Source organism: Mus caroli, chromosome 9 (genome assembly GCF_900094665.2).
Source record: "Mus caroli chromosome 9, CAROLI_EIJ_v1.1, whole genome shotgun sequence".
NCBI lineage: Eukaryota > Metazoa > Chordata > Mammalia > Rodentia > Muridae > Mus > Mus caroli.
Genome location: NC_034578.1, coordinates 117974731 through 117994798, shown reverse-complemented (window position 1 = coordinate 117994798; position 20068 = coordinate 117974731). Strand labels below are relative to the sequence as shown.

The 20068-nt window shown below is 45.1% G+C and overlaps 1 long non-coding RNA gene across 1 annotated transcript in view; it reads right to left on the bottom strand.

Moving 5' to 3' along the window:
• LOC115031948 overlaps positions 1-20068 on the bottom strand; it is a 93740-nt gene that overhangs the window by 9180 nt on the left and 64492 nt on the right. Inside the window, exon 3 of the long non-coding RNA XR_003837603.1 lies at positions 7577-7722. This is a non-coding gene — a long non-coding RNA (uncharacterized LOC115031948). The remainder of the gene's footprint in view (positions 1-7576; positions 7723-20068) is intronic.

Genomic DNA, 20068 nt, shown 5'->3' with positions numbered 1-20068 from the left:
CCTCCTCCTCCTCCTCCTCCCCCTTCTTCACATCATCTGGAGTGATCTGCCAGCAGGCCCCCCAAGGCACACTGTCCCCATTCTACACCTGTGGAGGTGAGAGGTCACCTTTGGATGCCATTCCTCGGGAATTATCCTTTTTTTTTTTTTTTTGAGACAGAGTTTCATTAGGATCTTGGGCTTACTCATTAAGTTAGCCAGGCTCGTCTGCCAGCCTCAGGCTCTCCTGTCTTTGCCTCCCCAGTGTTGGACTTGCAAACAGGTGCCACCACACACAGCTTTTCCCTGTGGCTTCTGGGAACTGAATTTAGGTCTTTGGGCTGAAGGAGAAACATTTCACCAGCTGAGCTTTGTCTTTTGCTTCTACACCCAACCTCCCACCTTTTTGTGACAGTGTCTTGCCTCGGTTGGTCTCAGACTCATGATCCTTCTGCCTTTGCTACCTCTGCCACCTCTGTGTCCCATGTCCCATCTGGGATTACAGGTATGTGCCACGGGTGCCTGTCTGATAGTTATAATCCTTCTGAAAAAATAAGCCTTGCAGAGAGCATTGTGACTTTGCTTAAGACTGATTGATGCTTAAGCTTGCTTCCTGGCTCTGTAGTTTCCCTGCTGTGTGTATCTCAGTCTCCTCTTGGGTAGAATGGGGGACAGTGTCCCTGGGACAGATCACTCCAGGTGATGTGGAGGAGGAGGAGCCATCACAGGGCACAGATGAGGACTGGGGAGCCTAGAGTGTTTTAGTTTTATTCTTACCTTTGGGACCTCTGTTCTGGTCACAAAAAGAGAATTTTTTCACCCGGATCTTGATTTCCTGTGAGAATTCCTTTATTATTTAATGCCTAAGAAGCTGGGCTTGATACTGGTAGAATCTGGTAAGGAGTTATCCAACACACAAACCAATAAAAAGCATGTAAGCATGGAAGGTAAGCCAGAGAGATGGCCACTGCCACAGTGGGCTGGACACCAAGGTAGCCTGTCAGCCTTTGTTCATGAGGATTAATGGACCTAGGCATTAACTGTCAGCTACACAGCCAGAAAATTAGTCAGCAATTTCCAGTGACAGCTCTTCTTCCAAACAGTAAGTGAATAATCCACGCTAAGTCCTCCCAGTCAAGCCCAAGAGCAAGACCTGAGAAATAAGTGCATCCCACCTCCCAGTCACTGGGGAGGAGGGATTTAAATCTGTGAGTGACAGAGCGCTGCCGCAGCTTCAGCCTTTATTGAATTCCTCAGGCTTATCTGAAAGGCCTGAATTCAACAATCACAAAGGGGTGGGCAAGCCAAGGCTTCCAGGTCTTGAGGAATAGCCTTAAGGTCCCAGTGCACCAGGGGGGTGGGGGCTGCTCCTCCCCGTCCACTGAGATCAGCCCTGCCTTGTGCTCTTAATGCATAAATACCTCCTGCAGGGGACCCAGCCCGGGTTATTGGAAATTGTGTTTTGTGCTTTGGGCCTGATAACCCTGGCAGGTTCACCATCTTGACATCCTGGTTTTGTTTCTGGTCCATCTTCAATGTGGGTTATTAGAAATCCTGGAACAACCTTCCCTGCCCCCTCTCTGTAAGGCACTCCCCTCCTCCAGCCCTCAGTCCTGGCTGCCAGGGCTGATTTCAAGAGTGTGAGTGTCATTAACTGACATTCATCAAAACACTCCTCCTTGTTCCCAGGCCTAGAGGTGGAACTCGTCGGCATTTCATGTTAATCTGTATTGAGGACTTGCCTGACAAAACACATTACTGTAAGAACTGCCAGCCTGAAAACGAAGCTATGTTTATGGCTCACCCTATTTTTCTTTCCTAAAGGAAATGACGCTTCCCCCCTCTATCCTTCTGAGCCTTCCATGGCTCACCCTCCCCTATCATCCACACAGCCTTAACATTTAATTTTTCCTTCATGAGTAAAGCTTTTGTTGGCGGTGTCTGCAAAATTATAATAAACATCTTGGGTTTCTGCACTGGTGTCTGAGATTAAAAACATGAAACAATGAGCCTCGACATACTGCCTTTGATAACGTGTGATGAGTGGCATTTCCCAGGGGACCATGTTGTGGCCGTAACTGCAGCTACACGGGCTGTGTGCTGGGGAGGGGAGCGCTGGATGCATCTCACAGAGGATCCAAGTCGTGCTGAATGATGCTCACTGAGGAAGGCTGTGAGGACTCACTTCTGTGTCTGTGTATCCACAGCACAGGCTCACTGTGGAGCACTGTCAGGATTCCTATGTCCGTGTGCCAGGACTCCTGTGTCTGTGCTCCATAGGATCTTTGCAGCCTGAGACTTTTACTTCTGTGTTTCAGGTTATGTTTGCCTGTAAAAACTAAAGGAGCTCCTCTCTCACATGGAAGATCTCTTTTTACTTTTATTGTATTTTAGCACTCCCCTTTGGTCTGTCTGTCTCTGGATGAGGGCATTCCCTTTAGGAGCTAGGCATTCTGCAAAGGGGCCTTATTTTCTGCCCTGGTTTAGAATAGAGATTCAGATGTGGTGGCAGATGGCAGAGGAGGCTATGAAAGTCACAGGAAACAGGGACACCCAGTCTTTACTGGTTTCTTCCTTCTCCTCCCCCTGCTCTACCCCCTTCCTGTGGCTTAGGAAGTTTATGAGGTCACAAACCAACACAGTCTGTGTGTCCTCTGAGGAATTCCTGGCCATGCCTTGTGTTTTACTGTGATCCACATGCCATTCTGGGGCCAGACTCTTCGAACTTTCCCTAAGGCCATGAAGTCCTGAAGTCTGACCTGATAGCCTTGCTTTGTTTACCTTCCTGAGGTTCTGTGAGCAGAAGTCTCTCCAGGAAGTCTACCTTACTGAGAATACAAATTGCTCAGTCTGGTTCTGACAGGCAGCCTTGCCAGTTTCCCAGGATTTTGTTTCAGGAGATGAGCACAGAGGAAAAGGTAGGCAAAGGGGCTTCCTGGGAAGAGTGAACATCTAGACCTCCAGCTAGTGCTCTCTGGGAGTGGGTGGGCCAACCATGTGTCATGGGAACTAGTTCTTATGACATGGAAAGTGGTACAGGGAATACCAAGCTTTGTGCACGAGGGGACTGGTGGGGCTACCTCAGACTGTAGAGAAGGCTAGCTCTGGTGAGCCCTAGTGAGGCCAGGGAACTGGGCTGAATACAGTGGTTCTGTCTGGGGCCACAGGTCTGTGTTGCTTTTCTACTGCTAGGTGGGTGCCACAAATCAAGTTGTGGTAAAAGCATATCTACTTTTAAAATGGCTCACAGCTAAATTCATAATTCAAGTGTTCCAGGTTGATGCTAAAAGAATCAGCTTCAATGACATAGAAGATTATTTCTAATTAAACCCTGATGGATACAGCTTTCCCCTCTTCGGTACAAATCCATGCTATACAGGTGATTTAAGAAGTCATAATTAGGTTTTTTTTTCATTGCTGTGACAAAATGTCCCATAAAACCAATTTCAGGAAGGAAGGGTTTATTTTGGCTGGTGGTTTGACGTTTCGTTCAGTCCATCATGCTGGGGGAGGCATGGCAGCAGGGGCCTACCATGTCTGGTTATAACTCAGTGAGCTTTCTCTTTTCCCTTTTTATTCAGCCTCAGACCTCAGCCTGTGGGGTAGCACTAGTCACCTTCAGGGTGGGCCTTCCCTTCTCAGTTAAATCTCTCTGGAAACTTCCCAATAGACAGACATACCCGGAAGTATATGTCCCAGGTGATTCTAAATCCAGTCAAGCTGACAGTGAAGATGAACCGCCGAGGTGTGAGAAAATATTAGCTGAAGCAATAACTTCAGTTCTTTACCTTCTGAATTTGAAAGATAAATAACAGAAGAGAGCCTTACATGGCTTGGATTTGGGGCAGATGTGATCAGAGTGATAAAAACTAATATTGACCAACCACACAGTGTCTGGGAAACAGGAATGAGGTGACATCTATTCTAAATCTCTTGTACCACTGTCTCATCTAGGGTTTCTATTGCTGTGACAAAATACATTGGCCAAAAGTAAGTTGGGAAGGAAAAAAAAATTATCTCAGGTCTCAAGCTGTCACCAAGGAAGTCAGGGCTACTCAAGGGAGGACCCTGGAGGCAGGGACTGAAACAGAAACCACAAAGAAACTCTGCTTACAGTCTTGTTCCCCAGTGCTTATTCAGTCTGCTTTCTTATTGACCCCAGGACCACCCACCTATAACTGGCACTGCCCCCAAAGAGCTTGACTCTTCTACTTCAATCAACAATCAGGACAATACCCTACACACTTAGCTACTTGCCAATCTTACAGAAGGGAAGTGTTTTCCCAGTTATGGTTCCCTCTTCCCAGATATGTCTAGGTTTGTATCAAGCTGAACATAGTTCTGATGTGAGAACTAGGTTAAGTAAATATACTCTTTTAACTTCTGAAACAGATATTAAATGGATTCATTCAGACCCCTGATCCAGATTCAATCCAAAATGGCCACTTTGCCTTGCCTCTGAGAGCTAGCTATCAGACAGGTTGATGCCTCCATCCACAAACTGTCTGCAAAGAGCTTAGGACCATGTTGACTGCTCTCTGCAAACTCTCCACATTCAGCCCAGTGGAAAAGAGGGAGCAGACAGGAGGCCTGAGCAGTGATGTACCAGCTCAAATCCCACAGGTAGGCTATTCAGCAGGAACCAGAGCCCAGAGCCTGCAGAAAGTCTTGGTGCTGCTTCTGGGTTCCACGATAATGCAGCTGATTCTGATTGTAGTGTTTATGCCCGTCTCTTGTATTTTTGCACTAGGCACATCATATGCTTCTCCAGAAGATTGTTAAGGATGAGGAGTTCTATGACTTATTTAGCATCTGATGCAAAGTAGAGCATCTAGCACATGCATCCACAAAACCCTTTCCTAACCTAACCTAAACTATCACTGAATGTCCAGGTGTATGGTGGGACCTCAATCGAAGACTGGGCAATTATATATTTATTTTGCTGGCTTGAATGTAAATCTCCATCCCCTCCTCCAATGTTTCACTCATGTTAACTCTCCACCACTGAACTGGATCCCATCCTGCATGGACTTAACCTTCAACTGTTCCTAGCCTTCTGACCTCACCAGTGATCTTTACTCCTAGTTCTTAGCCCTTCAAATTATCAGCCAACCTTTCTGTAAATGGTTAAGATTCTCATAAAAACTAAACTTATGGACAGAAGAACATTTAAATGGTTGTGTTCATTGCAAACGGAAGTGACTGCTTCCTCCCTGAGTTCTATAGCTCCACACGGGAGTGGAAAAAAACTGGCTTCAGGCTCATCCAACTGACTGTTTTTCTATGTTGGAGCAAGTCCCTGCTTGTTATGGAGTGTCTACAGCAGGCTGAGTGTTAGCACATGAGAGAGCTGAGACAGGAGACGGAGCACAGGACCCTAGACTAGCAGGGTGACTGAGCGCTCAAAGCCAAGAGCCACGCCTAGCTTGATTACACTCTGGAGTGACAGGAGTCATCTTTGCCAGACATTTTGAACTTGATGACCCACTTCAAGGGCTTAGATTACTCCAAGGAACACTGTAAAACATTATTTAAAATTTCTGAGATTGTAGAGGTGGTGATAAACCAGCCTGCCTCCATCTTAAGCAATCTTATAGTAAAAACAATTCCTATTTATGATTCAATCTGTTTCTTGAGGATTGGGCTATGCCCCACCTGTAATCTTAACTACAAATGACTTTACACTGCCTGCTTCAGGAAATGGGAAGCACGCCATTGTTTCTAAAAGTTGCTATGACCACCTTGTTATGACGACCTTGCAACATGTCTTTGTCTCAGGAGCTTCTTATGACCAGCTCCATATACTTGTTCTGCTTCTGCAACTCTGCCTATTTGCCTGCCAAATCCCCCGTTTGGAAACTCCCAACTCCTGAACAATAAGAACCCCTACCTTCCCCATGTCCCGTGCTGACCTCTTGAACCCCTCCTTTAGAGAGAGGCAGCCAATGCCCACAAATGAAGACAAATTGATCTGACCACGATGGTTGGGGTTGGGGATTTTTCTCCTCACAGCCATGGATTAACAATAGCTCAGAGGTTAAGAGAACTCTATTCCTCCAGAGGGTGCAGGCCCAGTTCCCAGCACCACATGGGGCTCACAACCACAAGTTCCTCAGTTCCAGGGATTCTGAAACTCTTTTCTGGCCTCCTTAGTTACTCAGCACATGAATGGTGTACATACATACATACATGCATACAAGTACTCAAACACATAAAATTAAAGTAAATAAATCTTTAAAAGATATTTTTAAAAAGGAAAAATGTGCCTTTAACCATGAGGTAATAGCAGAAGAAACTGAATAGAGGCACATTATCAGTTCTTACAAAAAAATAAAAATTAAAAAAAGTTAATGTAGGAGAGGGGCTTGGTGCTCTGCAGCAGAGCCCTGCGGAGCCAATGCAGCCTGTGCTACTTACTGCCTGGGTCAAGAGAAAAGACTCCTGTGACGGCCCTACGCAATACAACAAGCAGCTGAGCCAAGACACCACCCCATTGTCACACTTTCCCAACTGTACAGTTTGTTGTGTTCTCAGGGAATAGATGCTGAAATCCTAAAAGACATATGAACTCCCAAAGGGTTTAAGCTTTTTTTTTTTTTTTGAGATGTATTTATTTTTATTTTATGTGTATTGCTGTTTTGCCAGCATGTATGTGAAGCACTGGATCCCCTGGAACTGGAGTTACAGATGGTTGTGAAGACACCATGTGGATGCTAAAAACCAACCTGGATGCTCTGAAAGAGGAGCCAGTATGCTCCTGACCACTAAGCCATCTCTCTAACACCCTTGTTTTCCTTTCTTTTTTGATACGTGTCAGCCATAAACACACACTGCTCTCCCAGGAGGCAAAAGTCACATGGTAAGCAACTGACATTACTATAACTTCTATTTATTTATTTATTGTGTTATTTCTATTAACACCAGCATCAAGTGACCTGTGATTTCTTTTGGTGTCACATCAAAGTTTAAACCGTGTCCTCATTTTGGTGTCTTAGAAAACTGCTTGGAAAAAAATGATATTTTTATTTTATACAAATTATGTAAAACAGATGATTTTTTTGCTTATCTTCCCATAGTATAACAGGGATGGAATCACATAATGCCCTTTGGCTTTCTGATTATGTCAGAAAAATAAATTCCAGAGTCAACAGTATCTTCTACTTGGGCTTCTGAGGGCCAGTGTGGCATCACCCTGGAAGCCAGACCACGTCTCATGAGTGTTCAACCATTGAGAAGAATTCACTTTTAGCAAGGAATATCAACATACACACTCACTCAAGGACACTAAAATATATTTTCTTCCATTCAAATTGCAGATAATCAAAAGGATGTAAAAGCAAGAATATTTTGCTTGGCAAGTGGCCTAAAAGTTCTAAATTTATGTATTCTATTTTTGCTTCTTTCTTAGACTGGATTAGTTACTAAGCAACTGAAGTATTTAATTTCATTTGCTAATAGTTCCACAGTGGCAGCTAAGCACGTGGGACCGTGGACGCCAGTACAAACACAGTCCCTTGTGCAGCCTCTGCTTAGTCCTCACTGAGCCCCAACCCATCCTCTGGTCTGTGAATCTGACTCATGCTTACGGGAAACTCACGTTTCTTGTGGAAATGTTTATGGTAGAGAGTCTCTGGTGCCTGCTATCCTCAATGTAAGAGATCCTTGGAAGCAGCATTCAGACCCATATTTCAGACTTCTGGTTTAAGATGGCAGACCAAGCAGCACAAATGTTTTCTTCCCTTCCTGAAGAAAAGAAATAAAACCTTTAGTAATATACTGTGTTGGAAAAGCAAACAGGCCATTGTGAAAAGAGCAACCAGAGACCAAGAGAGTCCTTGGAAATTAAAGACATGTAAAAAATGTGTTTAGGGTTTTGTGTTGAGGGGAGGGAAAATTATGAATTCTAAATAAAATTGTATCTTCCTATTAGTGGCAAAAATTAACCACTCTGTTTTCAGTAAAAAAAAAAAAAAAAAAAATAGAGCAGAAGGATGTAAAAATTCTAAATCACCTCCTCTCACCAAACACACACTCACACACACACATATATTCACACACACACGGACATGCTCACACACACACACTCACACACAGATACTATACACATACTGACATGCTCACACACACATATACTACACACACTCACACACATACATACACATATGCTCACACATATATACACGCTCACATACACACACTCACACACACTCATACTCACACACATGCACATAAACATACACTCACACAATATACTCACACACACTGACATGCTTACACACATACTTACATATACTATACACACTCATCCATACACATCCATACACAAACACACACACATACACACACACACACACACACACACTACTCAAACCCTACTGAATGCAGGGAGACAGAAGAGATAGGCAAGGAGATGCTCATTGAGAATCATGTTAAGAAGGAAATGAAAATAAATGAAGTGATGAGTCCAAGTATGCCAAAGGGTATATAGTACGAAGGACTTAAAATTCTATTTAAAGTCAGACTTTGAGATGGGAATGTATATAATCACTATATGGTAACTTGAAAAGGACGTTAAATGCCATAGCATGGAATAATTGGAAAGAATGTTATCAGGAAGGAAGGAAGGAAGGAAGGAAGGAAGGAAGGAAGGAAGAAAGATCGAGCAAGAGAGCATTGGTATCCTTAGATCAAAACAGAATCCAAGGACAAAATAATATCCAAGGACAAAAATAATTTTGTGGGTTGAAGAACCACACTGTGTGGGTTGAATTCAAAACACAAGGGGGCACCTAAGAAACCCAGGCTAAGAATGGGGGAACGTCCAGGCCTCTCTCTCAGAAACTGATTAACCAAGCACAGGAAAAGAAAGATGGTCTGAGCATACAGGCACGGAATTGGATGTTTCTCATATTCAAACTCCGTGCTGAAACCACACAAAACATTGGTGGTTAAATTTCTACAGACCACTTCAAATATCTCACCAGTGTTAGTCACAAGTACTATCTCAATAAAACTTACTTGAAAAGAGAAATCTTCCAGGCCCCCTGAAGCTCTGACTCAAGAGTAATTTATGAAGAAAATGAAAGGTGAAATTAGAGACAGTGCTTCGAAGAGCAGCAAGGGAGGGTTCAGCTCAAAGACTGCCTGGGGCATCAAAGAGACTCTAAGTTTAAATGCACCCAGCAAGCAGGGAAGACTGAAAACCACTGTTGTCTCAAGAAAAAAAAATTTAAAAGCTGAAGGAATTCAATACAGAAAAAGATGATGAAAGAGAAACAAGTTGTTTTGATCCGTTAGACCCTAAAGATGTCACAATTAATAAAGAAGAGCTCCAAATCAAAACAACCCTCCTCCAGAAAGAAAACCAGGCAGCAAACAAAACCTTAAAAAGGTTGAACAATGCAAAATCAAGAATAAGCAGAATAATACAGGCATGGATTTGATTTTCAAAATAGCAACACGCATGTCTGTGCAGGTCCTAATGCATATGAAAGGGTAGATAAGAAAGTGGAAGCAATACTATATGAGCATATAAATCACTAAAATGAACTAGCCCAGAGAGCTAGGAAGCAAAGCGGCAGGCAGAAAGTCCCACATGCAGGCGAAAGTTTTAGGACTTAGCACTTTCTTTTTCCTTTGACAATCTCCAAAGCACACATTTGCCTCTGTGCTGGCCTGAAGAGACTTGAGGTTACGAAAAGCTTTTTCTGTTGGCTACACAAAGCTCAAGAGACATGTATTCCCCAAGCATCTAGCAAACAGCAGAGCATAGACCACATGACAACTCAAAATACCTACCAAGGCATTAGTAGGAAGAAGAAAAAAAAACCTATTAATTCTATAGTGCGCTGTAGAAGAAAGACGGCCCATTTGAAAAGAGTCAGCAGTTTAGCAACAGCAAGGGACATAATCAAAAAAAAAAAAAAACCCAGTACAGTTTCCTCAACCCAAATTAAGACTGTCTTACCAGAACAACACAGTCAGACCTAGAAGGAGCAGGGCGAACAGCACTGGACATGTGTCCATCCCTTGGGCCCATGTCACACCTGGTCCTGGTCAGAGAATGAACCGTGGTGTAAGTATTAGGAAGGAAGAGGAAACAGCTGCTTGCAAAGTCATCGTGTGTCATTTAACTAGGAAGGCATGCTGGGAAGTGCCTCATGAGGCCGGTCCATAGATGAACATTATAAAGTATGTGTGCACAAAGGAACTGGATGTGACATCACAAGGTGGTATGATGTCATGGGAAGCACAAATGCCACACACAGTCTGAACAGTTGGTTACACAGTGTAGGAGTTATAAAATTGGGAGTGGGTGAGGACACCCTTTAATTCATGTGACATGCCAGGGACTGTCAGATAACTAATCCAGTGGCTTCCCCACGCTGCCAGTGGGCTCTACCTAACTAAAAGTGAGCAGCCTCTTGCACACACCCATGTGCCTGAGTGTTCCAAAACATGACAAACACTTTCTTTTTCTTTTTAAGTTTTATATATTTATTTTATGTATATGAATACACTGTCACTCTCTTCATACACACCAGAAGAGGGCATCGGACCCCATTACAGATGGTCGTGAGCCATCAACTGGTTGCTGAGAATTGAACACAGGACCTCTGGAAGAGCAGTCAGTGCTCTTAACTTCTGAGCCATTTCTCCAGCCCAGCAAACATTCTTAAAGCCACAGTGAATGACAGTATGGTTTCAGCCAGTCAGTTGTTGTTTTCTGAGGGCCAAGATGAAAATTCCTTTTTGCTCCTGGGAAAGCATCTATTACATATTAATTTCCTTCTTAACCTCTGTGCTCCCTGCTAGATCATGTCTCACACGTGCACATCTTAGGGCAGCCTGTGTCCATCCCTGTGGAAAGCAGACATGATAGCAAAGCCTTTGTTGAGGACATTTTAAGTGTACCTTAGAGCATAGGTCATGGTGCTCTTCTGGGAACCTTTACCCACAAACCCTTTGGAAGCACGTAATAACCCTGGGAGGCAGAACTGAAGCAGTTTCAAGACATAAATGACTGAACCTAACATTTCCTAGTCAGTGGGTGACTCAGAAACCAAATGAGGCTCTCTTGCTTCTTATTCTCAGAAGCACGGTGGGAAGATAAACACCTCTTCTGTTACTGTCTACGAGATAGGAGTGGCCGCCGGCAGGCCACAGCTGTCCCGCTTTGTGCTTTCTGACACACTGGCTTCAACTTTATACCTGTTCTGCTCAAACATAAAAAAGCTAAAAAAAATTTTTGGTACATATTAAGGATCCACTCCAATTAATGGTTTAGAGGTTCAACATTTTCACTGTAGAAGGGCCTAACTTAATTTCTAAAGAAACAGTAGGAAAAGCAACCTAGAATAAAGAGGTCTTACCTTCAAAATTATGTATATTTATATCTATTTCTACCTGTCTGTCTATCATCTATCTATCTATCTATCTATCTATCTATCTATCTATCTGCCTACCATCTTTTTATCATCTCTCTATCATCTATTTGTCTATCTATCCATCTATCTATCTATCTGCCTAACATCTTTCTGTTATCACCTGTCTGTCTATCTGTCTGTCTGTCTGTCTGTCTATCTATCTATCTATCTATCTATTTATCTATCTAATTAATCTATCCATTTGTAGTCATCTTTCAATACTTTGTGGGTTCTTCTTTCTTCCACCCTTCCTCACACCTTTTCTTCTACCCTTTCAATCCCCTAACACTTGATAAAAGAGAAGAATGGATAGAGATGAAAGGAAAGAGATCACTGAAAAATTCAGAAGTCAGAAAGGCGGCAACATTACCGTTAGACTGCTTCCTGCTAATTAGGGGTGTCAAGTTCTGTGGGGCAAGTGGACCGTGTCACCAGACAGAACTGGTAAGGTTGAACAAGCCCAAATCCTGGGAAACCTCAGAATTAAGAATGGTAGGCATGGGGCCAGCTCCCTGCTCTACTTGTCCTGGAATACATAACCATGACATCCCATTGAGAGAGCCATGACAATCAGCAATCAGTCACCTGAAGCCCTTCCCCATGCAAATAGAGCATCCCTAACATCTCAGACTGAGCCAATGGGAAACATTTACCCCTGGATCCCACCCTACTCCCAAAATGTTTATAAGGTCTCTATCCACATGGAATAAAGTGCAGGGGTTATTTCACCAAGAATCGTTTGAGAGTGGCCGTTCCATTGAGCTGAAACACTCTGGGAAAGTTTTCTCTCCGGAAGCATTCATCGATGGACTTTGGGTCTGACCAACAGGCTGGGCTCGTGCCCCTCACACAGCTTGTTGCTGTTCATAGCTACTTCCAGCTGCCTGCTTGCTAGGGGCTCCAGCTATGGTTCTCTGCTGCCTGCTTCTGCTTGCCTTGGACCACCACCACTGCTACTGCTGGCATTGGCGCTGTTAAGAGTATCAGAAGAGATCCCAGCTTCCTCGGAGAGCTGTAACACTGGCTTTTCCAAGCAGACGGTACTCTAGGGAACCTTTTATTCCGGCCAGACTTTATCCTTTTCTGGTTCCTTGGAGAATGATACCCGGAGACTCCTAACACGGACTTCGTTCTGTCTCTCCTGAGCAGTCATTATACCTCCAGCAGCAAGGCAGACAGGCAGCCTGACAGAGTTCCTTGGGGTAAATTTGATCTTTGACATCAGGATATCTAATTTCTTCTTGTTGTTTTCTCTTTGCATACGACTACTTAACAAACCTCAACCAACAGCAAACAACAACCATCCAACAACCCACTAACAACCTTCCACCACCTGGGCCCCTAGCATTTATATACCCTTTGAAAAGTCCCCAGAATTCTAAACATCACACAATCACAGAAACTATTTGCAGCTGGCAAAATCATGTCCTTGCCAGAGCATGAGGTAAATCATAGCTTCTGTGGACAGCCTGAGGCAGCCTTGCAGCCCCACACCTGGGATTAAAATGAAAACACATCTTTACGATATTTCTGTGTTTTTAAAAGAAACCAAAATTCCAAAATTGTGTGTGTGTACACCCATGGAGGCCAAAGGCACTAGATCCCCGGGAGCAGGAGTTATAGGTGGTGAGTTGTGAGCTGCCCAATGTGGGTCTTGAGAATTATGCTCTACAAAAGCAGTAAGTGGTCTTAACTAACCAGCCATCTCTCCAACCCTGAAAATACATTCAGAAAATTTTGTTAAGCACAACAAAGCAACTGCAGCGGGCCTTTGAAGGCTTTGTTGCCATTTTTAAGAGAGGCAGACTTACTAAGCTGGACAAAGAGTGGATGCTCACCTACCACCTAAGCTTTAAACTCCTTCTTGAGGAGAGACATGACCAGAAGCTGCTGGGCCATCCTCAGAGGGAGAACACAGCTGATGACTGCCACATAACACAAATACAATCAAATAAAAAACCACTGGGAATAATATGGACAACAGCCACCAGGAGAGCCCACACAGTAAGACAGTGCTGGGACACAGCAGGAAGGCTGAGTGGCTGAGAGACCTAGGAGAGCACTACTTCAGAGGCTGTGAGGGAGGCTTTTTAAGGAACCACTGAGAGAACATTATTTGTGATGGATCAAACAGCTCCCTTTAACTTGTGTTTTAAGAACACACATTTCTTAGTGCTTCTGAAGCCAATATTCACTATAAGGTCAAGCCTGGGCTGGGGAAGTTCCACATGTCTAAGACTGTGTTTGCTTTGAGAGCAGAAGCTCTCAAACACAAGTGAGCAGTGGACTCACAGAAGCTGTTAGATCAAGTTATATAACCATGGCCTTCCCCACATCTACCCATTTAGTTAGGGCAAGGCTTGGAGGGGGAGGCTGCTCTTCTCTTCTCTTCTCTTCTTTTCTCTTCTCTTCTCTTCTCTTCTCTTCTCTCTCTCTCTTTTCTTTCTTTCTTTCTCTTTTTCATTCTTTTTGTCAGACAGGGTCTCATGTAGTCTAGGCTAGCCTCCAACTCACTATGTAGTTCAGGCTAGCCTTGAACTCCTGATCTTCCTATCTCTACTTCCCAGGTACTGGGATTATAGGTGTGTGCCACTTTATTCAAAGGGGGCTGGGACTCTTAACTCAGGGTTAATCCACTTCACAAAGGGTAGGCAGGCACACTGCCAACTGAGATGTACCTGTTGGCCCTGAACTCCTGGGTTCAAGCAATTCTCCTGCCTCAGCCTCCACAGTAGCTGGGACCACAGTTACCACCACACCTGGCTAGAGAAAACTTCTAAAAGAGAGGAATACTCTTCACCCAGGTACTTCTTAAGTCCTGTGCGGTAGTGAGGTTGGAGCATCCTGAGCCCTAGATAACTAGCCTTGCCCACACCCTTTTCCATCCTGTTCCTGGCCTGCTGTTACTGCAACCCTGGGGGAGTGACCTGGGAGTGGAGAGCATGAGGTCAGAGCATGAGGTCAGACAGTCATCCAAGGTCAGAGCATGAGGTCAGANCAGAGCATGAGGTCAGACAGTCATCCAAGGTCAGAGCATGAGGTCAGACAGTCATCCAAGGTCAGAGCATGAGGTCAGAGCATGAGGTCAGACAGACAGTCATCCAAGGTCAGAGCATGAGGTCAGTCATCCAAGGAGGGATGTCCATCTTCCCTGGCACCCTGGGACGCCTTCACATTCACCTTCACCTAAGGAATGTCGAGGCAAGGGAGGAATTCGATTTGGTGTTCTCTGCCTCATGGGGGAAAAGTGCTAAAAGTAGCCTTAATGGTTTCTCTTAAAAATTTCAGACATTCTTTCATTTTAAACCGGTGGAAAGGGTAAGCCATTTATCTTTGCCCAATCTGTACTGGTAAAATCAACCTCAGAGTTCACCTAACAAGTCACATTTTCCCACACCAGCCTGGCAGGACTGTTCCTCTTCTGACACAGAAATCAGTTCCCCTCCCCTCCCCCCCCCCCGCCCCTCCCCTCCCCGCCTCTCCTATTCTCCCCTTCCCCTCCTTACACCTCCCCCTCTCCCCAGTTTTGCCAGGCCTTTCTGGCCACCCAGCTCCACGGCTCTGCTTGCCTCCACCTCACCAGTGCTGGGATCACAAACTTGCTCTGCCACACCAGTGCACACACGGGTGGGTGCTGGAGACTGAACTCAGGACCTCACACTTCAGTGGCAAACACTTTACTGGCTGAACCAACCATCTCCTCTTGAAAAAACATGAGTTGTAATAGAAGAAAATGTCTCTTCCTCGTACAGCTGCACTAAAGGCCAGTTAGTTAAGCACAAGAGGCAGATGTGGAAGGCTGACCCTTCAGGAGTGGGAAGGGAGACTGGGCTGTGTGTGAAAGCCCTGGGGTCCATGTAGAGCTGACTTAATTGCATAAAATGGAAAACCAAGGCTTTCGATTAAGACCATCAAATAAAAAGGCAGAAATTATCAAAGCCTTCATGTCTCAAATGCTTTTCCCTCCTGTCTTTTCCCACAGGGCTTTAGAAACAGACAATGAAGACAAACGGCAACCAGGACAGCCCAGGTCTCTGCCAGTCTCGGTCAGGGCTGGGGACTTGGAAGCTGAGGTCATCCTTGGTCCCACACAGCCCCTGTGCACCTGCCACAGTTGACAGTCCCTCCACCAATTAAACGTTGCTGTTATCATCCTACCCACTACTTATCCACCCAGCAATAATCCCTTAAAATTGGTCTTTGCTAGGGAATTCTGCTTTAAAAAAAAAAAAAGAATGCATTTAACAAAGGCAGCCAGCCATGGCCTCAGCTTGGCTGATGGGCAGGGGCTTCCCTGTTCCTTCTCGCCTTGGAGGCCTGCCTGCCTTTACCACTTGGTCAAAGGCTTGCCTTTCTGGGTTAATAGATTGTCTTCGAAAATGGCACTTAATCCTGCATTGACAAAAAATGTTAAGCTGCCCCAGGAAGAATTAAATATTTCAGAAGAGGAGGTGGTTAAAAATTGGCAAGTGCTATTTTAGATTCTTTGAAATTTTAAGTAGAAAAGCAAAAAATAGAAAGTGGCTTGTCTTGGGTACAATGGAGCAAAGTTCACTCATGAACTCTTAAGATCACGAGGGTGGGGGGGGTGGCGGGAGACAGGTAGTCAGGGACAGTGGCAGCAGCAGCAGCATGTCAAAATACAAAGAGGTGGACCAGTAAAGTTCCCAAACACGAGAGGGCTGCTCTGGTTGGAACCAGTGCTTGGATTTTGGGTGTCTAGAAACTTGTGGCGTTGCTCGGGTATGGTACAGAAATATGATATGAAAGCTGAAAATTGACCTAATTTCTTTCTCTTGAAGTGAAACAGAAAGTACCCCTTGTATTCTTGGGAGAGCGGGTTCTGGAGTCTGTTGCCTGGGTTGGGATTTGAACCTTGCCTTCATTGAGTTAAATATCGGGAAGGCCGAGAGAGCATGTGGCTGGAGAGGGTAAAATACTAGGTGCATGCTGTGGGGTGTCGAGCCATTAGTACAAGCCAGGCTGGGATGACATAATGACCATAGGGACTTAACCCGGTCACAGTTTTACCTCATACACAAAGTGAGAAAGAGAGAGAGCACGTTTCCCTCCGTCGATGGAGGGAAACCAGGTCATTGTAGAAAACGCTGCAATCATTTTCCTACCCTGTACTTTTACAATCCAATTTATTGCTCAGCTCCTCACAGCTGCTTTCCAGAGCCTACAGACCCAGTGAGGTTCAAACCTATTAGCTGGGATCTGAAAGGCAGGTTTGAGGATTTATGTATTTATGACTCACTTCAGAGAGGCACAAGTGATGTGACTTCAATTGTTTTAATTTGCTACATCCAGTCTCCAGCTGCCCTGGGGTACTTGGAAGGACTGGAATTTCCTGGTGTGCTGCTACAGGGTTCTGGGTGGTACTCATGGGCTGGAATCAGCACATTTTGGAAGGTGCACCTCAGGCCACCCAGAAAGTGCCCAAGGACAAGTGCCCAAACTCTAAAACATAAGAGTGTGGCTAGAAGAGGAACAGACCCTACCACTATTCATGCCTCAAGAATTCTGCAGGGCATGTGGCTTTTGGAGGTGGGGGACAATTTCACTGCAGCAGAGAGCCAGGTATGGAGTGGGTACAGGAATGGGGACTCGGTCCCTGAGAAGACACTGTGGTTATATTCTCTATCTCCATCGGTGTGGCTTGGAGGCAGGCCTTGGCCTTTCTTGGTCTCAGTCTCTCTCCATCTGTGAAATGGAGATTAAACCTACTACTGACAGTACATAGGGATGGGGAGAATTCAGTGAGAACTCTGTAGAAGAAAAGAGAGCAGGGCAGGGGCAAAAAGAAAGCCTCAGTGTGTATACACTTGTGTGAAAATGTCGTGAAGACAATCATTCGTATAATTTAATAGAAATTAGTAAAACACCTTTGAACACCCGGAGAGGAATGTGGGACTCTAGGTGTTGGCTCTGGCTTAAGAGAGTAGATGGCTGCTCCTCTTGAAGAATCACTGGCGTGACACATGAGAATCCCCATTTGTCCACTCCTTGCAGAGACCTCTCCCTGCAGTGCACTACCCATTCGGGGCTTTGACAGAGACCCCTTGCCTTGTTCCAGTTCCCTCCCAGATGTCACCTACTTCGTATGTGTCCCTACTTGCAGCTGTCCCTCCCCCTGGCTTTCTACAGTATGTTATAAAGCCACTATGTGGCATGCTTCATGTCACCACTGTCTATGTCCCAAGATACAGGGCTCATGTCTTTGATATTCCTTCTGACCACTCCACTGAGTCCTGTGTAGGGCTTAAGCTATGGAGGAAGGTGTGCACTTAAACTATGCATGCATGGACCCCATCTTGTATCATCCCAGTCAAAGAACTAACCCGGCCGGACACTTTTGTAGCTAGACACCCACCTCCATCAGACATATAACGCGCTTCATAGAACCAAGACAAGGACCTGTGGCTAAGGATACCAAGTACCCAGGAGAAAATGCTAACCCCATATTGCATCTGTGTGCCCTGAAAGAGTCCCTGGTGTTATCAGTGTGCCTGGTGGGGCTCACTGAAACATTGCACCTAGACAAACGCTCTGAGACACACTTGAAAGGTACACAGAATCTGCTTCTCCGCCAAGACCTTGACATTGTTGGATTGCAACACTTTAACTAAGAGGCTATTTTAATTTGAACGTCTCAAATGGCTATGGGTTTGGGTCTGCTTCTTTGTTCAAATGTAAGCAGCTACTGACTAGGGACTTGGGTGCTGGAGTCTGTGGCCCTGATACTAATTCTTTGCTGAAGATTCAGCCACAACTCCTAATCATTTCTGTGACACGGGAACTGATTGTTCCCTAACCCCAGGAGCATCTGACCCAGCAAGAGGGCCGTGCAGTGTGCAACAATTGCCAATGTAAGGACTCAGCAGGGCTCTCCGATGCTACAGCAGCCTCCATCCCTGCAGGGTGGTTGAGATATGGAGGAGTAAGTTAAGCCCCCCACAATCTAGCATAAGTCAGAGATGATATAGCTGACCTTGTTCTGCTTGGTGAGTTTAGCAGGGTGCATAAAACATAAACGAGAAAGGGAAGGAAATAAAGCGGAGTTCAGGTGTGGCAAGAACACAAGGCTGACAAAAGGCACCACTCCGGCTTTATAAAGTTTAGCATTCAGGAGGCTGAGATAGTAGGATTGCCATGAATTCAAGATTATCACAGGCTACAGAGGGAGACCCTATTTCCAAAACAAAACGAAACAAAGAAAGAAAGGCAAAAGCAAAGATAATTTAAGAGGTGACAAGAACAGGAAAAGTTATATATTTGTGGCTCACTTCAGAGAGGCATGAGTCATGTGATGTCTGTTGTTTTAACTCGCTACACAAAGGAGGAAAAAGGTAGGTGGAGATTGGACAGTTTTCTTTCTCATAGACTTGAGTTTTGAAAAACACCTGTTCTCGTGACGTCAACCACATCCCTAGCTTTCAGCTCACTGCTAAACAGTCATAGGAAACAACTAAATGGCAAATCTCAGCTTTTAATCCACACAGGTCATTCTTAGAAAGAGGCTAACAGCCAGGTTCTGAGAAACCACCATCCCCCAAACCCTTGGCTTTTTAAAACCAGAGAAGCCGCAACAGTCTCTTTAGCTAAGGAGTGCAATGGGCTCGGATTTGCTAGTGACAGTCAAGAGGGACTGTTAACCTCATGGTTTGTGGTGTTAAGGAGGTGGTTAAGGGAGGCTGTGAAGTATCTGCCTCCATTCTCAGGTTCAAATCACCCTGAGGAGGTGGAGGACACCACTTTCTGAGTGTGCAGCAGGCAGCGGGAGAGGGTGGTGCTGGGGAAGCGGCTGGCTGTGAAGTAGAGCCATTTCAAGAAGGGAATCAGCAACCCACAGGCCAAGCTATTTATGATGCCCCTGCTATTCACAGGTAATTTATTGTGCGCTTGAGAGCCTGCTGCCTGCATCGCTTCAGCATTCATGAAGCCAAATCTCAGTGTCTCAGCGGAGCTGGCTCCTGGAGCTGCGGGGCTGTTTGTTCTGAAGGCAGCAGAAGGCCACGCAGGGCCGTGTTTCCTCTGGTAGATGTTAACCATCTAGTTTCCACCCTGTGATCGCCTCACCTCATGTTTGATTTTTTTTCTCTCTTAAATTCTAATCATCAGGGAAAAAAAAGTCTCCCAGGGCCTTGCTTCGTTTGCATGGTGGTTCCAGAGACCAATATCATCTACCTGTGAAATCTGTGGTACCTATCCTAGCCCTGCTGGGGGACAGTGCCTTTTCATAAGACCCTACATGTGCACCCACAGAGCGGCATGAACCCTATCCCCACATGGGTTCTGATGGGCTGGGGAGGATGGAGCACAGGGCTGCTTCCCATCAAGTGTTCAGTAAGTACTAGCTGGGTAGGCTCTTCAGAGAAAGGGAACAAGGAGAGTAGTAGAGTTTGGGCATTGTGGGTTCTTTTTAACCCCCTCTTTTCTAATCTCCCTTTCTTCCTTCTTCCCCCTTCCATTCTCCCCTCCTCTTTTTTTTGTTTTTTGTTTTTTGTTCAGGATACATTTTGGATACATTTGGTTCTAGGTAGTCCAGGCTGGCTTTGAATTCATTATGTAGCCAGGGATGGATCTCACCTTTTCACCCTCCTGCCTCCATCTCCTGAATGCTGAGATTCTAGCTAGGGCTTCTTTTTTTTTTTTTTTTT